At 38.2% G+C, this 19,978-nt stretch overlaps 1 long non-coding RNA gene across 6 annotated transcripts in view; it reads right to left on the bottom strand.

Moving 5' to 3' along the window:
* Positions 1 to 19,978, bottom strand: part of LOC138224229 (uncharacterized) — a 66,950-nt gene that overhangs the window by 5,393 nt on the left and 41,579 nt on the right. For all 6 annotated transcript variants that reach the window (XR_011182608.1, XR_011182607.1, XR_011182610.1 and 3 more), the window contains one exon: positions 188 to 295. This is a non-coding gene — a long non-coding RNA (uncharacterized lncRNA). The remainder of the gene's footprint in view (positions 1 to 187; positions 296 to 19,978) is intronic.

Genomic DNA, 19,978 nt, shown 5'->3' with positions numbered 1-19,978 from the left:
TCAGCTCTGAGGGGAAACTTGATGCTGGAAATGTAACTCTCTGAACTTCTCAAAAGAATGATCATTACTTTTTATATACAAGAAACAGGCCCAAACAAAGATTACACTCGTTAGTGTACTTTTACTACTGCGGTTATGTTAACCGCACACAAATTCTCCCTTTTTCTTCATCGTAATAGTCTGTTACCTGGTGCCAAACTATTGTTCCCATGCAAGGAGGCTGTGTCTAGAGAGGAACTGGAATCCTGCTCAAGAGATAACCACCCTCTCAGCACGAAACAGAATGCAAAACGTCCTGGAAAAAAAAAGTAAGAAACAGAAAGACTAGCTTAAGCAATGAGGAATGTAATCCTACTGGTTTAAGTTATTACATGCTTGAAATTCTGCTTCTTTAATAAATGCAAGGAAATAATTGGTCCAACTACTTAACGAACAGCTCAGCTAGAATTAAACTCTCAAGTCTAAACAGAAAGTGTGTTATTTCAGGGGACATGAACAAGTACTCTATTGATTACGGATCCAGAGTCACAACCACTGTCCCTGGCCCTTCTACTGTATGGATTTCTGCCTTGTGCAATACAGTATGTTCCCTTAACTGGTCCACTGAGGAGTAAGTACCCTATTTGATTTCACCTTAAACTGAGCAATGTTTCAACAATAGCATGACAGTAGCATGGAAGCCTACTGTATATACACACATCCTTGAGGAAGAACAAACAATGTTAGTGGTGACTTCACAAATGGCTGTGATGACTGATGTTTCTGAAACAAATGTGCCTTGTGCCTATGTGATGAAAAACTACATGACTGCAAAGCCCATGAAGAGTTTATGAGACAGTTTTCTGCTCAGGAGGTCTCCGTATCTTGACAGAACAATGTGCTGATTGATTTTGCAGCCCCAAGACCGCGTGTACTGTATGTGATGATCTTTGAGATGTACACCAGCAACATGGAGGAGATCAAGAGGGACATTTATTGTTTTAAATTGAAGGAACATCAGGTCACTACAATGCTAGAGCAGAAAGCCCATAATCTTGAAAAGCTCATATAATACAATTAAAGGCTCGTTACACATGGAGGTACAAGTGAACAACAAATGAGTTAGAAATAAGTTAGAATCAGGCTATTCCACAGCCTGTTGCTGTTATGTTGTATGTTAACAAGACAGATATCAAGTCTACTCTATGAGTAGTGAGTAATACGCTGCCCATCCAATGCACAAGCAAACACTGTTCTATCACATTTTCAAAGACCAGACTCTCAGAGCCCTGTATTGCAAATGCCCTGGTTTAAAACGCTGGTTTCAAGTCTGTGCTGAGGAACTGTGTGGTTACTTTTATTTGTTGCTTGAATGAAAATCGTTATGATGGCTTCACATATTCTTTTAATAAAGCATATACAGAAATAACCTGGTAAAAGTAAAACAGGTCATGATGTGGAACCGGGGTATCAAGCTCTGGTCTGTAAGGGATGCTGGGATCTCCAAGCTGTCATTTCAAGTTAAGCTCTCCACTAACTAATTGATCTAACTGTTGGGTTGGTGGGGCATATTTAAAATTCCTTGCAGGATCTCTTTATTTCAGTTCTCAGCAGCTTTAAATCCAGAATCTGTAATGGCATTCTACTAATTGTCCCCTATATAGTTTGTTCAAACCCTAATTAAATCAAAGAAGATGAGTAAATTAGAGTGATCCACCTTGAACAAGAGAATGACCCCCCCCCCCATCCAGAAGAACAGGACTGTCAGTACTCCTTCCCCCCCTTAATGAAGAATTTTATAAAACTCCATCAAGAAGTTCAGATACTGTTAACAAAACTCTTCCAGCAGTCAATCGAGATAGGGTTAGCAGCCATCAACTGCTAAAACTGATAATGTACACCTAGAAGAAGGGTGCCAAACTGGAACCAGGTAATTATAGATTATGTCTTACTTTTACTAGACACAAGAATATGGAAATGATAATAGGAACAAGCCCAGAGGTCCTGTTCAACTAATCTGTTAGGGTTTTTTTAACCCGTAATTGAAAACAAATGGGGGATTAACAAAACCCGCTGAAGCTGAGAAACAAACACCCGGCAGATGACATGTAATGAAGACAAGTGAGGAGTTTAACATGCAGGTAACAGAAACAAACTCTCCATTTAAAAAGGGTAAAACGCTGAGGGTGAGAAATGTTTGCGTAAGTGTTAAGTGTTGTTTAGCGTTTACATCTTCAAAACAATGTGGAGGAGCACTCTAAAATGAGAAACATATTAGGATGTATAGTTGAAAGTGTAGAATTTACTTCAAGGCGTGTTATGTTAAAATTTCGGAATGCATGAGTTAGGCCTCATTTAGTGTATCATGTAAAATTTTGGTCACCACCTTACAAGAATAGATGCTCCTGAATTTAAATTGGAGTGCCCTACACTGACAGGCTCAAAGAAACCTAAAGAGTTTCTTACATTCCAAATCCTCAAATTCTTTGACACGGTCAGACCAGTGGGCTTTTAAGGAATCAACAACCCACATGCGGAACTACAGTGATGGGCATTTAAAATGGAGTCCAGAAGCCAAATTTGACACGAGGATCTGGAACGAGCTACGGTACACATCCATGTTGTTGGAGCCAATAGACAGTCTTCTTCATAGAAATGATTGGAAAACATCAATTAGCTCCTGGGAACCAAACTGGCTAGATGGACGAAATGGCCTTTTCTGATAGGAAACCTTTATTGTGTTCTGTTTTTGCTGGAGTCTCCAACAGTCCCCACTTCTCTTTTTCTCACGTTCTTGGTACCACGTTGTGTTGGTCTTGCGCTCTGGCGCACCATGGCTGCCGTCACATCATCCAGGTGGGGCTGCACACTGGTGGTGGTGGAGGGGGAGTCCCCATTACCTGTAAAGCGCTTTGAGTGGAGTGTCCAGAAAAGCGCTATATAAGTGTAAGCGATTATTATTATCACTGCCACTGATTGATGTTATTGTGATGTTGAGGCTTCAGTGATGGGAATGATCAGAGAGCTTTTTTGGCTTCCGTCTATCCTGGGTGAAACGAACGTCTTTGGCGAAGTGGTGTCTTCTTATCAGCACACTGATGCTGAAACCTGAACACAGCCACTGCCCCATGAACATTTAACAGCCCGGCGCCTGCAATAACCAAGGAGATGTAGGGTCTCCGAGAGCAGAAGGGACTGACAGAGCTTCTGGTTTACCTGGGAGGGGCATCAGGTGGTGTAATAATAAGGTCCAATTCAAACGGTGCCAGCATCGCGGGTGTTCATGAACTCAACTCCCTAGACTCAGGAAGACCATTTTAAAAACAATTGGCGATCATCAGGGCTGCATGGGGAAAAAACGATCAGGATTTTCAACTTCTACCAAATTCACTCCCACTCGGACGGCGCTGACTGACAGTCCCTCTGAGGGCATTCGGGGACGAGTACAGGACACCGTTGGCTCGATTCGTTTCAACACAAGCTGCAGAGACTCCGAGGAGGCCACCATTCACATTTGATGCTTTTTGGCATTTTTTTCCCCTGGTCTTACATCACAACTACTAAAGAACAACAAGGCAGAGATGCAATCACTGTTGAAGATCACTTACCATGGCCCCTGTTTTGAATTGCTATGGGAACATAATAATAGTTTGTATGTTTATCATCCGTGATGCTGCTGAGTGTTTTCTCTAGCTACGGGAGAGGGGAACACAGTGAGTGAGAAAGCTCCAAACACATCACCGGCTGATAAATGGAAAGGTTATGTACAATTACAGAGAGCAGCACCTGGGAAGAGAAGCATATTTGTCTGATGGGTGTTTAGGTCAATGGATTAATGCAGTATTCCCCAGCATAAATTTAGTCTTGCACTTGCATTTAACCCTTCTTTGATAATATGCGGGCCATTATTAGTGGTGGCTAATTAGCACTGTTGTCTTGCAGCTCTTGGGTTCTGGGCTCAATCATAGCCTGTGGTGATGCTGTATGGCGTTTTTGCACGATCTCCCTCTATATTCAAAAGATCTACATTTCTCCATGTGCTCCAACTTTTTTCCCACCTCCCAAAGCCTCCCCAGGTAGGTTAACAGAAGTGTGATAAATGGTTCCAGTATGCTCGGGTGTGTGTGTGCCCAGTGGGCTGTCATCCTGTGTGGGAAAGTGCAGTCCCTCTGCTACCAGAAAGATACTGGGAATTTCCAGGACTAGGTGGCTTTCTGATAATGGATGATACCACGTACAGTTAAGCATGCATAATGGAAACTGTTAACACTGAGCAACAGTGGCAGTAGTTCAAACTGTACATACTTTACATGACATTAATAAGATCATATTGGACACTACTTAAAGTTACCAGCTGCTTCAATTATTTTAAATAATGTATACAAACCAATACATTTAATCAAATGATACATATATCAACTGGACATTTTACCGAATACTACTGGATATAGTGTTCTTTAAGTTTACTATAACCAGCCTTAGGAACCTGCTGATGAATTTTTTTGTCAGATTCAGATTTTTTTTGCCAGTTCTGACACAGCTGTGATCTCCTGCCCAGGTAGACAGCCATGCCTATTCCTCTTGGAGCTGCAGGTTGCTGCTGGGCTTCAGACAGGTACCATGTGCAGCATTTGGTTTTATGTTCCCCATCAGGGGTCAGAATTTCTTGATCATGATCTTATCATTACATTGTACTTCCTGTGATCTTATCATCATATTGTACTTCCTGTCCAAGCCAGAGCCCCTTCTGCTCTAGGAGACCCTACATCTCCTCGGTCATTGCAGGCTGTTAAATCTTCATGGGGCAGTGGCTGTGTTCACACTTCAGCATCAGTATGCTGAAAAGAAGACAACACTTCGCCAAAGAATCCAATGATACCTCTGATCCTGCTGGACACTAGCAGGATTAGTCATTATGACTGTAGTTTTGTCAAAAATGGGCTTTCACTCTTTCGCTCTTTCCTCGGGCCACTTAAATTGAAATCGCTGTGAAAACATGTGAAGCGTCTTTCCTGGCTTGTGGATTTGTGGTTCACTATGTAAGAATTGAACTGTTCTAATGCCAAGGCTGATGCTCAGTGTAGCAATGTTCCAGCTAGAATGCACTAGGCACTTTATTGGCCTGGTATTTGAAACGTTCGTTTCAATATAAAACAGTGAGTAAATGGAATTTGAGCACTTTGGCTAGCAATTGGAGGATGAATGGGTTTTTCACAGGCCAGAAAAGGACAGGACACATCGAGGTTTCAGTCTTATCCCATTATAGAAGAATGTCACAATAGATAAGGAGGTTATGGAAGAAGCCTGACCTCATCTTTCAAACCTTCCAAGATGAGGGCACTGCCCTTACATTGCCGTTAATATGCTGGGGTCCCAATAGGTGCATTAAGTCTTCTTCATAGACAAGCGGTCACCACAGCCTCTCCTTGAACCAGCTGGCTCTTTCCAATGCATTTCATTTTACTAGCAAATGCGAAATTCCTTCTTGGGCCAGGGACAGAAAAAAAAAACGGTGAGAGTGCAGGGAATCATGGATCTATAAAACGCTGCACCACATCAAACAGCAGCCACATCAATCATGCAGATTTACGAGCGCGGTGAGGAATGAGGACAGGAATTCACCTCGCTGACCCAGGACACCATTGGGAAAGTGGGTCACTCAGACAGTGGGGAGGGGTGGTAGGCCTGGACGGGTTTGTATGTCACACAGTACACCTGCCAGAGGTGCCAAGAGCTAAATTTAAAAATCTAATTTTTTGACAACTATTCTCTTATTGTAAATGTGGTATTGAACTGTGTTCTCACTGAGCACGGATTCAGGCTTATGTAGGGCAAAGGTCAGAAACCTCATGAAATCATGGGTTTCAGGGTTCAGACACTCCTCATTGAGTTTACACAAACGTCCAAACGGGAAAATATACTTCACTGAATCACAATCTTACTCCTAAATGACTTAGCAATCTTGACAAACCAAAGAGAATGTACCAGGAATGGTCAAATTCTATTTTTTGAAAACTATTCTGTTATTGTAAAAGGCATATTGAAATGTGCTCTCACTGAGCACGGTTTCAGGCTTATCTAGGGTAAGAGTCAGAAAGGCCATGAAATCTTGGGTTGAATTGGTTATATGCCTGTACTTCTAATGCTAAATGCAGGAGTTTGCAAACTATCATCATTTTCTTTCAAATATTTGCTTTTAGGGCAATTTAGACCACATTCCTTTTGGGCAACACTGTATATACCCATATACAGTCTGTCAAAACAAAATGTTGAGAAAACATTAAGTTACCGCCTTTCCTAAATATAATGTCTATCCTAAAAAACAGCCATGAACTCAAAAATTGTCTACGTTTTGTGGGAATCCTAACCCTAACCCTAGCTAGAGGTTTTGCTGGGGTTAGGGTTCAGACACTCCTCAATGAGTTTACACAAACTTCCACTCATTTTAAAGGAAAATATACTTCGCTGAATTACAATCTTACTCCTAAATGACTTAGCAATCTTGACAAACCAAAGAGAATGTACCAAGAATGGTCAAATTCTATTTTTTGAAAACTATTCTGTTATTGTAAAAGTCGTATTGAAATGTGTTCTCACTGAGCATGGTTTCAGGGTTATCTAGGGTAAGATTCCGAAAGCCCATGAAATCTTGGGTTGAATTGGTTATATGCCTGTACTTCTAATGCCAAATGCAGGAGTTTGCAAACTATAATCACTTTCTTTCAAACCTTTGCTATTAGGGCAATTTAGACCACATTCCTTTTGGGCAAAACTGTATATACTGTACCCATATATGTCAGAAAAAAAAATGTTTAGAAAACATTGAAATACCACCTTTCCTAAATATCATTTCTGTCCTAAAACGCAGCCATGCCATCAAAAATTGTCTACGTTTTGTGGGAATCCTAACCCTAACCCTAGCTAGGGGTTTTGCTGAGGTTAGGGTTCAGACACTCCTCAATGAGTTTCCTCAAACTTCCACTCATTTCAGAGGAAAATACACTTTACTGAAACACAATCTTACTCCTATATGACTTAGCAATCTTGACAAACCAAAGAGAATGTACCAAGAATGGTCAAATTCTATTTTTTAAAAACTATTCTGTTATTGTAAAAGGTATTGAAATGTGTTCTCACTGAGCACGGTTTCAGGCTTATCTAGGGTAAGAGTCCGAAATCCCATGAAATCTTGGGTTGAATTGGACATATGCCTGTACTTCTAATACTAAATGCAGAAGTTTGCAAACTATAATCACTTTCTTTCAAACCTTTGCTTTAAGGGCAATTTAGACCACATTCCTTTTGGGCAACACTGTATATACCCATATACAGTATGTAAAAAAAAAATGTTGAGAAAACATTAAATTACCGCCTTTCCTAAATATCATTTCTGTCCTAAAACGCAGCCATGCCATCAAAAATTGTCTACGTTTTGTGGGAATCCTAACCCTAACCCTAGCTAGAGGTCTTACTGGGGTTAGGGTTCAGACACTCCTCAATGAGTTTACACAAAGTTCCACTCATTTCAGAGGACAATATACTTCGCTGAATCACAATCTTACTCCTAAATGACTTAGCAATCTTGACAAACCAAAGAGAATGTCCCAAGAATGGTCAAATTCTATTTTTTGAAAACTATTCTGTTATTGTAAAAGGCATATTGAAATGTGCTCTCACTGAGCACGGTTTCAGGCTTATCTAGGGTAAGAGTCAGAAAGGCCATGAAATCTTGGGTTGAATTGGTTATATGCCTGTACTTCTAATGCTAAATGCAGGAGTTTGCAAACTATCATCATTTTCTTTCAAACATTTGCTTTTAGGGCAATTTAGACCACATTCCTTTTGGGCAACACTGTATATACCCATATACAGTCTGTCAAAACAAAATGTTGAGAAAACATTAAGTTACCGCCTTTCCTAAATATAATGTCTATCCTAAAAAACAGCCATGAACTCAAAAATTGTCTACGTTTTGTGGGAATCCTAACCCTAACCCTAGCTAGAGGTTTTGCTGGGGTTAGGGTTCAGACACTCCTCAATGAGTTTACACAAACTTCCACTCATTTTAAAGGAAAATATACTTCGCTGAATTACAATCTTACTCCTAAATGACTTAGCAATCTTGACAAACCAAAGAGAATGTACCAAGAATGGTCAAATTCTATTTTTTGAAAACTATTCTGTTATTGTAAAAGTCGTATTGAAATGTGTTCTCACTGAGCATGGTTTCAGGGTTATCTAGGGTAAGATTCCGAAAGCCCATGAAATCTTGGGTTGAATTGGTTATATGCCTGTACTTCTAATGCCAAATGCAGGAGTTTGCAAACTATAATCACTTTCTTTCAAACCTTTGCTATTAGGGCAATTTAGACCACATTCCTTTTGGGCAAAACTGTATATACTGTACCCATATATGTCAGAAAAAAAAATGTTTAGAAAACATTGAAATACCACCTTTCCTAAATATCATTTCTGTCCTAAAACGCAGCCATGCCATCAAAAATTGTCTACGTTTTGTGGGAATCCTAACCCTAACCCTAGCTAGGGGTTTTGCTGAGGTTAGGGTTCAGACACTCCTCAATGAGTTTCCTCAAACTTCCACTCATTTCAGAGGAAAATACACTTTACTGAAACACAATCTTACTCCTATATGACTTAGCAATCTTGACAAACCAAAGAGAATGTACCAAGAATGGTCAAATTCTATTTTTTAAAAACTATTCTGTTATTGTAAAAGGTATTGAAATGTGTTCTCACTGAGCACGGTTTCAGGCTTATCTAGGGTAAGAGTCCGAAATCCCATGAAATCTTGGGTTGAATTGGACATATGCCTGTACTTCTAATACTAAATGCAGAAGTTTGCAAACTATAATCACTTTCTTTCAAACCTTTGCTTTAAGGGCAATTTAGACCACATTCCTTTTGGGCAACACTGTATATACCCATATACAGTATGTAAAAAAAAAATGTTGAGAAAACATTAAATTACCGCCTTTCCTAAATATCATTTCTGTCCTAAAACGCAGCCATGCCATCAAAAATTGTCTACGTTTTGTGGGAATCCTAACCCTAACCCTAGCTAGAGGTCTTACTGGGGTTAGGGTTCAGACACTCCTCAATGAGTTTACACAAAGTTCCACTCATTTCAGAGGACAATATACTTCGCTGAATCACAATCTTACTCCTAAATGACTTAGCAATCTTGACAAACCAAAGAGAATGTCCCAAGAATGGTCAAATTCTATTTTTTGAAAACTATTCTGTTATTGTAAAAGGCATATTGAAATGTGCTCTCACTGAGCACGGTTTCAGGCTTATCTAGGGTAAGAGTCAGAAAGGCCATGAAATCTTGGGTTGAATTGGTTATATGCCTGTACTTCTAATGCTAAATGCAGGAGTTTGCAAACTATCATCATTTTCTTTCAAACATTTGCTTTTAGGGCAATTTAGACCACATTCCTTTTGGGCAACACTGTATATACCCATATACAGTCTGTCAAAACAAAATGTTGAGAAAACATTAAGTTACCGCCTTTCCTAAATATAATGTCTATCCTAAAAAACAGCCATGAACTCAAAAATTGTCTACGTTTTGTGGGAATCCTAACCCTAACCCTAGCTAGAGGTTTTGCTGGGGTTAGGGTTCAGACACTCCTCAATGAGTTTACACAAACTTCCACTCATTTTAAAGGAAAATATACTTCGCTGAATTACAATCTTACTCCTAAATGACTTAGCAATCTTGACAAACCAAAGAGAATGTACCAAGAATGGTCAAATTCTATTTTTTGAAAACTATTCTGTTATTGTAAAAGTCGTATTGAAATGTGTTCTCACTGAGCATGGTTTCAGGGTTATCTAGGGTAAGATTCCGAAAGCCCATGAAATCTTGGGTTGAATTGGTTATATGCCTGTACTTCTAATGCCAAATGCAGGAGTTTGCAAACTATAATCACTTTCTTTCAAACCTTTGCTATTAGGGCAATTTAGACCACATTCCTTTTGGGCAAAACTGTATATACTGTACCCATATATGTCAGAAAAAAAATGTTTAGAAAACATTGAAATACCACCTTTCCTAAATATCATTTCTGTCCTAAAACGCAGCCATGCCATCAAAAATTGTCTACGTTTTGTGGGAATCCTAACCCTAACCCTAGCTAGGGGTTTTGCTGAGGTTAGGGTTCAGACACTCCTCAATGAGTTTCCTCAAACTTCCACTCATTTCAGAGGAAAATACACTTTACTGAAACACAATCTTACTCCTATATGACTTAGCAATCTTGACAAACCAAAGAGAATGTACCAAGAATGGTCAAATTCTATTTTTTAAAAACTATTCTGTTATTGTAAAAGGTATTGAAATGTGTTCTCACTGAGCACGGTTTCAGGCTTATCTAGGGTAAGAGTCCGAAATCCCATGAAATCTTGGGTTGAATTGGACATATGCCTGTACTTCTAATACTAAATGCAGAAGTTTGCAAACTATAATCACTTTCTTTCAAACCTTTGCTTTAAGGGCAATTTAGACCACATTCCTTTTGGGCAACACTGTATATACCCATATACAGTATGTAAAAAAAAAATGTTGAGAAAACATTAAATTACCGCCTTTCCTAAATATCATTTCTGTCCTAAAACGCAGCCATGCCATCAAAAATTGTCTACGTTTTGTGGGAATCCTAACCCTAACCCTAGCTAGAGGTCTTACTGGGGTTAGGGTTCAGACACTCCTCAATGAGTTTACACAAAGTTCCACTCATTTCAGAGGACAATATACTTCGCTGAATCACAATCTTACTCCTAAATGACTTAGCAATCTTGACAAACCAAAGAGAATGTCCCAAGAATGGTCAAATTCTATTTTTTGAAAACTATTCTGATATTGTAAAAGGCGTATTGAAATGTGTTCTCACTGAGCACGGTTTCAGGCTTATCTAGGGTAAGAGTCAGAAAGCCCATGAAATCTTGGGTTGAATTGGTTAAATGCCTGTACTTCTAATGCCAAATGCAGGAGTTTGCAAACTATAATCACTTTCTTTCAAACCTTTGCTTTTAGGGCAATTTAGACCACATTCCTTTTGGGCAAAATTGTACATACTGTACCCATATATGTCAGAAAAAAAATGTTTAGAAAACATTGAAATACCACCTTTCCTAAATATAATTTCTGTCCTAAAACGCAGCCATGCCATCAAAAATTGTCTACGTTTTGTGGGAATCCTAACCCTAACCCTATCTAGGGGTTTTGCTGAGGTCAGGGTTCAGACACTCCTCATTGAGTTTCCTCAAACTTCCACTCATTTCAGAGGAAAATATACTTTACTGAATCACAATCTTACTCCTAAATGACAAAGCAATCTTGACAAACCAAAGAGAATGTACCAAGAATGGTCAAATTCTATTTTTTGAAAACTATTCTGTTATTGTAAAAGTCGTATTGAAATGTGTTCTCACTGGCCACGGTTTCAGGCTTATCTAGGGTAAGAGTCAGAAAGCCCATGAAATCTTGGGTTGAATTGGTTATATGCCTGTACTTCTAATGCCAAATGCAGGAGTTTGCAAACTATAATCAGGTGCTTTCAAACCTTTGCTTTTAGGGCAATTTAGACAAGATTCCTTTTGGGCAAAACTGTATATACCCATATATGTCAGAAAAAAATCTTTAGAAAACATTGAAATACCACCTTTCCTAAATATCATTTCTGTCCTAAAACGCAGCCATGCCATCAAAAATTGTCTACGTTTTGTGGGAATCCTAACCCTAACCGTAGCTAGAGGTCTTACTGGGGTTAGGGTTCAGACACTCCTCAATGCGTTTACACAAATTTCCACTCATTTCAGAGGACAATATACTTCGCTGAATCACAATCTTACTCCTAAATGACTTAGCAATCTTGACAAACCAAAGAGAATGTCCCAAGAATGGTCAAATTCTATTTTTTGAAAACTATTCTGATATTGTAAAAGGCGTATTGAAATGTGTTCTCACTGGCCACGGTTTCAGGCTTATCTAGGGTAAGAGTCAGAAAGCCCATGAAATCTTGGGTTGAATTGGTTATATGCCTGTACTTCTAATGCCAAATGCAGGAGTTTGCAAACTATAATCACTTTATTTCGAACCCTTGCTTTTAGGGCAATTTAGACAAGATTCCTTTTGGGCAAAACAGGATATACCCACATATGTCAGAAAAAAATGTTGAGAAAACATTAAAATACCACCTTTCCTAAATATCATTTCTGTCCTAAAACGCAGCGATACGATCAAAAATTGTCTACTTTTTGTGGGAATCCTAACCCTAACCGTAGCTAGAGGTTTTGCTGAGGTTAGGGTTCATACACTCCTCAGTGAGTTTCCACAAACGTACACTCATTTCAGAGGAAAATATACTTTACTGAATCACAATCTTACTCCTAAATGACTTAGCAATCTTGACAAACCAAAGAGAATGTCCCAAGAATGGTCAAATTCTATTTTTTGAAAACTATTCTGTTATTGTAAAAGGCGTATTGAAATGTGTTCTCACTGGCCACGGTTTCAGGCTTATCTAGGGTTAGAGTCAGAAAGCCCATGAAATCTTGGGTTGAATTGGTTATATGCCTGTACTTCTAATGCCAAATGCAGGAGTTTGCAAAGTATAATCACTTTCTTTCAAACCTTTGCTTTTAGGGCAATTTAGACAACATTTCTTTTGGGCAAAACTGTATATACTGTAGCCATATATTTCAGAAAAAAAATGTTTAGAAAACATTGAAATACCACCTTTCCTAAATATCATTTCTGTCCTAAAACGCAGCCATGCCATCAAAAAGTGTCTACGTTTTGTGGGAATCCTAACCCTAACCCTAGCTAGAGGTCTTACTGGGGTTAGGGTTCAGACACTCCTCAATGAGTTTACACAAACTTCCACTCATTTCAGAGGAAAATATACTTCGCTGAATCACAATCTTACTCCTAAATGACTTAGCAATCTTGACAAACCAAAGAGAATGTCCCAAGAATGGTCAAATTCTATTTTTTGAAAACTATTCTGTTATTGTAAAAGTCGTATTGAAATGTGTTCTCACTGAGCACGGTCTCAGGCTTATATAGGGTAAGAGTCAGAAAGCCCATGAAATCTTGGGTTGAATTGGTTATATGCCTGTACTTCTAATGCCAAATGCAGGAGTTTGCAAACTATAATCAGGTTCTTTCAAACCTTTGCTTTTAGGACAATTTAGACAAGGTTCCTTTTGGGCAAAACTGTATATGCCCATATATGTCAGAAAAAAAATCTTGAGAAAACATTGAAACACCACCTTTCCTAAATATCATTTCTGTCCTAAAACGCAGCCATGCCATCAAAAATTGTCTACGTTTTGTGGGAATCCTAACCCTAAACCTAGCTAGGGGTTTTGCTGAGGTTAGGGTTCAGACACTCCTCATTGAGTTTCCTCAAACTTCCACTCATTTCAGAGGAAAATATACTTTACTGAATCACAATCGTACTCCTAAATGACATAGCAATCTCGACAAACCAAAGAGAATGTACCAAGAATGGTCAAATTCTATTTTTTGAAAACTATTCTGTTATTGTAGAAGTCATATTGAAATGTGTTCTCACTGAGCACGGTTTCAGGATTATCTAGGGTAAGATTCAGAAAGCCCATGAAATCTTGGGTTGAATTGGTTATATGCCTGTACTTCTAATGCCAAATGCAGGTGTTTGATAACTATGATCACTTTCTTTTAAACCCTTGCTTTTAGGGCAATTTCGACAACATTCCTTTTGGGCAAAACAGGATATACCCATATATGTCAGAAAAAAATGTTGAGAAAACATTCAAATACCACCTTTCCTAAATATCATTTCTGTCCTAAAACGCAGCCATGCCATCAAAAATTGTCTACGTTTTGTGGGAATCCTAACCCTAACCCTAGCTAGAGGTTTTGCTGAGGTTAGGGTTCAGACACTCCTCAGTGAGTTTCCACAAACGTACACTCATTTCAGAGGAAAATATACTTCGCTGAATCACAATCTTACTCCTAAATGACTTAGCAATCTTGACAAACCAAAGAGAATGTACCAAGAATGGTCAAATTCTATTTTTTGAAAACTATACTGCTATTATAAAAGTCGTATTGAAATGTGTTCTCACTGGCCATGGTTTCAGGCTTATCTAGGGTAAGAATCAGAAAGCCCATGAAATCTTGGGTTGAATTGGTTATAAGCCTGTACTTCTAATGCCAAATGCAGGAGTTTGCAAACTATAATCACTTTCTTTCAAACTTTTGCTTTTAGGGCAATGTAGACCACATTCCTTTTGGGCAAAACAGGATATACCCATATATGTCAGAAAAAAAATGTTGAGAAAACATTAAAATACCGCCTTTCCTAAATATCATTTCTGTCCTAAAACACAGCCATGCCATCAAAAATTGTCTACGTTTTGTGGGAATCCTAACCCTAACCCTAGCTAGAGGTCTTACTGGGGTTAGGGTTCAGACACTCCTCAATGCATTTACACAAATTTCCACTCATTTCAGAGGAAAATATACTTTACTGAATCACAATCTTACTCCTAAATGACTTAGCAATCTTGACAAACCAAAGAGAAAGTACAAAGAATGGTCAAATTCTATTTTTTGTCAAGCATTCTGTTATTGCAAAAGTCGTATTGAAATGTGTTCTCACTGGCCACGGGTTCAGGCTCATCTAGGGTAAGAGTCAGAAAGCCCATGAAATCTTGGGTTGAATTGGTTATATGCCTGTACTTCTAATGCCAAATGCAGAATTTGCAAACTATAATCACTTTCTTTCAAACTTTTGCTTTTAGGGCAATGTAGACCACATTCCTTTTGGGCAAAACAGGATATACCCATATATGTCAGAAAAAAAATGTTGAGAAAACATTAAAATACCGCCTTTCCTAAATATCATTTCAGTCCTAAAACACAGCCATGCCATCAAAAATTGTCTACGTGTTGTGGGAATCCTAACCCTAATCCTAGCTAGAGGTCTTACTGGGTTTAGGGTTCATACACTCCTCAATGAGTTTACACAAAGTTCCACTCATTTCAGAGGACAATATACTTCGCTGAATCACAATCTTACTCCTAAATGACTTAGCAATCTTGACAAACCAAAGAGAATGTCCCAAGACTAGTCAAATTCTATTTTTTGAAAACTATTCTGACATTGTAAAAGGCGTATTGAAATGTGTTCTCACTGAGCACGGTTTCAGGCTTATCTAGGGTAAGAGTCAGAAAGCCCATGAAATCTTGGGTTGAATTGGTTAAATGCCTGTACTTCTAATGCCAAATGCAGGAGTTTGCAAACTATAATCACTTTCTTTCAAACCTTTGCTTTTAGGGCAATTTAGACCACATTCCTTTTGGGCAAAACTGTATATACCCATACAGTATATGTCAGAAAAAAAATGTTGAGAAAACACTAAAATACCGCCTTTCCTAAATATCATTTCTGTCCTAAAACGCAGCCATGCCATCAAAAATTGTCTACGTTTTGTGGGAATCCTAACCCTAACCCTAGCTAGGGGTTTTGCTGAGGTTAGGGTTCAGACACTCCTCAATGAGTTTACACAAACTTCCACTCATTTCAGAGGAAAATATACTTTACTGAATCACAATCTTACTCCTAAATGACTTAGCAATCTTGACAAACCAAAGAGAATGTACAAAGAATGGACATATTCTATTTTTTGAAAACTATTCTGTTATTGTAAAAGGCGTATTGAAATGTGTTCTCACTGAGCACGGTCTCAGGCTTATCTAGGGTAAGAGTCAGAAAGCCCATGAAATCTTGGGTTGAATTGGTTATGTGCCTGTACTTCTAATGCTAAATGCAGGAGTTTGCAAACTATAATCACTTTCTTTCAAACCTTTGCTTTAAGGGCAATTTAGACCACATTCCTTTTGGGCAAAACTGTATATACTGTACACATATATGTCAGAAAAAAATGTTTACAAAAACATTGAAATACCACCTTTCCTAAATATCATTTCTGTCCTAAAATGCAGCCATGCCATCAAAAATTGTCTACGTTTTGTGGGAATCCTAACCCTAACCCTAGCTAGAGGTTTTGCTGGGGTTAAGGTTCAGACACTCCTCAATGCGTTTACACAAATTTCCACTCATTTCAGAGGAAAATATACTTTGCTGAATCACAATCTTACTCCTAAATGACTTAGCAATCTTGACAAACCAAAGAGAATGTACAAAGAATGGTCAAATTCTATTTTTTGTCAAGCATTCTGTTATTGTAAAAGTCGTATTGAAATGTGTTCTCACTGGCCACGGGTTCAGGCTTATCTAGGGTAAGATTCAGAAAGCCCATGAAATCTTGGGTTGAATTCGTTATATGCCTGTACTTCTAATGCCAAATGCAGGAGTTTGCAAACTATAATCACTTTATTTCAAACCCTTGCTTTTAGGGCAATTTAGACAAGATTCCTTTTGGGCAAAACAGGATATACCCATATATGTCAGAAAAAAATGTTTAGAAAACATTGAAATACCACCTTTCCTAAATATCATTTCTGTCCTAAAACGCAGCCATGCCATCAAAAATTGTCTACGTTTTGTGGGAATCCTAACCCTAACCCTAGCTAGAGGTCTTACTGGGGTTAGGGTTCAGACACTCCTCAATGAGTTTACACAAACTTCCACTCATTTCAGAGGAAAATATACTTTACTGAATCACAATCTTACTCCTAAATGACTTAGCAATCTTGACAAACCAAAGAGAATGTACCAAGAATGGTCAAATTCTATTTTTTGAAAACTATTCTGTTATTGTAAAAGTCGTATTGAAATGTGTTCTCACTGGCCACGGTTTCAGGCTTATCTAGGGTAAGAGTCAGAAAGCCCATGAAATCATGGGTTGAATTGGTTATATGCCTGTACTTCTAATGCCAAATGCAGGAGTTTGCAAACTATAATCACTTTCTTTCAAACCTTTGCTTTTAGGGCAATTTAGACCACATTCCTTTTGGGCAAAACTGTATATACCCATACAGTATATGTCAGAAAAAAAATGTTGAGAAAACACGAAAATACCGCCTTTCCTAAATATCATTTCTGTCCTAAAACGCAGCCATGCCATCAAAAATTGTCTACGTTTTGTGGGAATCCTAACCCTAACCCTAGCTAGGGGTTTTGCTGAGGTTAGGATTCAGACAGTCCTCATTGAGTTTCCTCAAACTTCCACTCATTTCAGAGGAAAATATACTTTACTAAATCACAATCATACTCCTAAATGACATAGCAATCTTGACAAACCAAAGAGAATGTACCAAGAATGGTCAAATTCTATTTTTTGAAAACTATTCTGTTATTGTAAAAGGCGTATTGAAATGTGTTCTCACTGAGCACGGTTTCAGGCTTATCTAGGGTAAGATTCAGAAAGCCCATGAAATCTTGGGTTGAATTGGTTATATGCCTGTACTTCTAATGCCAAATGCAGGAGTTTGCAAACTATAATCACTTTCTTTCAAACCTTTGCTTTTAGGGCAATTTAGACCACATTCCTTTTGGGCAAAACTGTATATACCCATACAGTATATGTCAGAAAAAAAATGTTGCGAAAACACTAAAATACCGCCTTTCCTAAATATCATTTCTGTCCTAAAACGCAGCCATGCCATCAAAAATTGTCTACGTTTCGTGGGAATCCTAACCCTAACCCTAGCTAGGGGTTTTGCTGAGGTTAGGGTTCAGACACTCCTCAATGAGTTTACACAAACTTCCACTCATTTCAGAGGAAAATATACTTTACTGAATCACAATCTTACTCCTAAATGACTTAGCAATCTTGACAAACCAAAGAGAATGTACAAAGAATGGACAAATTCTATTTTTTGAAAACTATTCTGTTATTGTAAAAGTCGTATTGAAATGTGTTCTCACTGAGCACGGTCTCAGGCTTATCTAGGGTAAGAGTCAGAAAGCCCATGAAATCTTGGGTTAAATTGGTTATATGCCTGTACTTCTAATGCTAAATGCAGGAGTTTGCAAACTATAATCACTTTCTTTCAAACCTTTGCTTTAAGGGCAATCTAGACCACATTCCTTTTGGGCAAAACTGTATATACTGTACACATATATGTCAGAAAAAAATGTTTAGGAAACATTGAAATACCGCCTTTCCTAAATATCATTTCTGTCCTAGAACGCAGCCATACGATCAAAAATTGTCTACGTTTTGTGGGAATCCTAACCCTAACCCTAGCTAGAGGTTTTGCTGAGGTTAGGGTTCAGACACTCCTCAATGAGTTTCCACAAACGTACACTCATTTCAGAGGAAAATATACTTTACTGAATCACAATCTTACTCCTAAATGACTTAGCAATCTTGACAAACCAAAGAGAATGTCCCAAGAATGGTCAAATTCTATTTTTTGAAAACTATTCTGTTATTGTAAAAGTCGTATTGAAATGTGTTCTCACTGAGCACGGTTTCAGGCTTATCTAGGGTAAGATTCAGAAAGCCCATGAAATTTTGGGTTGAATTCGTTATATGCCTGTACTTCTAATGCCAAATGCAGGAGTTTGCAAACTATAATCACTTTATTTCAAACCCTTGCTTTTAGGGCAATTTAGACAAGATTCCTTTTGGGCAAAACAGGATATACCCATATATGTCAGAAAAAAATGTTTAGAAAACATTGAAATACCACCTTTCCTAAATATCATTTCTGTCCTAAAACGCAGCCATGCCATCAAAAATTGTCTACGTTTTGTGGGAATCCTAACCCTAACCCTAGCTAGAGGTCTTACTGGGGTTAGGGTTCAGACACTCCTCAATGAGTTTACACAAACTTCCACTCATTTCAGAGGAAAATATACTTTACTGAATCACAATCTTACTCCTAAATGACTTAGCAATCTTGACAAACCAAAGAGAATGTACCAAGAATGGTCAAATTCTATTTTTTGAAAACTATTCTGTTATTGTAAAAGTCGTATTGAAATGTGTTCTCACTGGCCACGGTTTCAGGCTTATCTAGGGTAAGAGTCAGAAAGCCCATGAAATCATGGGTTGAATTGGTTATATGCCTGTACTTCTAATGCCAAATGCAGGAGTTTGCAAACTATAATCACTTTCTTTCAAACCTTTGCTTTTAGGGCAATTTAGACCACATTCCTTTTGGGCAAAACTGTATATACCCATACAGTATATGTCAGAAAAAAAATGTTGAGAAAACACTAAAATACCGCCTTTCCTAAATATCATTTCTGTCCTAAAACGCAGCCAAGCCATCAAAAATTGTCTACGTTTTGTGGGAATCCTAACCCTAACCCTAGCTAGGGGTTTTGCTGAGGTTAGGATTCAGACAGTCCTCATTGAGTTTCCTCAAACTTCCACTCATTTCAGAGGAAAATATACTTTACTAAATCACAATCGTACTCCTAAATGACATAGCAATCTTGACAAACCAAAGAGAATGTACAAAGAATGGACAAATTCTATTTTTTGAAAACTATTCTGTTATTGTAAAAGTCGTATTGAAATGTGTTCTCACTGAGCACGGTCTCAGGCTTATCTAGGGTAAGAGTCAGAAAGCCCATGAAATCTTGGGTTGAATTGGTTATATGCCTGTACTTCTAATGCTAAATGCAGGAGTTTGCAAACTATAATCACTTTCTTTCAAACCTTTGCTTTAAGGGCAATCTAGACCACATTCCTTTTGGGCAAAACTGTATATACTGTACACATATATGTCAGAAAAAAATGTTTAGGAAACATTGAAATACCGCCTTTCCTAAATATCATTTCTGTCCTAGAACGCAGCCATACGATCAAAAATTGTCTACGTTTTGTGGGAATCCTAACCCTAACCCTAGCTAGAGGTTTTGCTGAGGTTAGGGTTCAGACACTCCTCAATGAGTTTCCACAAACGTACACTCATTTCAGAGGAAAATATACTTTACTGAATCACAATCTTACTCCTAAATGACTTAGCAATCTTGACAAACCAAAGAGAATGTCCCAAGAA

Source organism: Lepisosteus oculatus, chromosome 19 (assembly GCF_040954835.1).
Source record: "Lepisosteus oculatus isolate fLepOcu1 chromosome 19, fLepOcu1.hap2, whole genome shotgun sequence".
Classification (NCBI taxonomy): Eukaryota; Metazoa; Chordata; class Actinopteri; order Semionotiformes; family Lepisosteidae; genus Lepisosteus; species Lepisosteus oculatus.
This window is presented reverse-complemented; position numbering and strand designations above follow the sequence as displayed.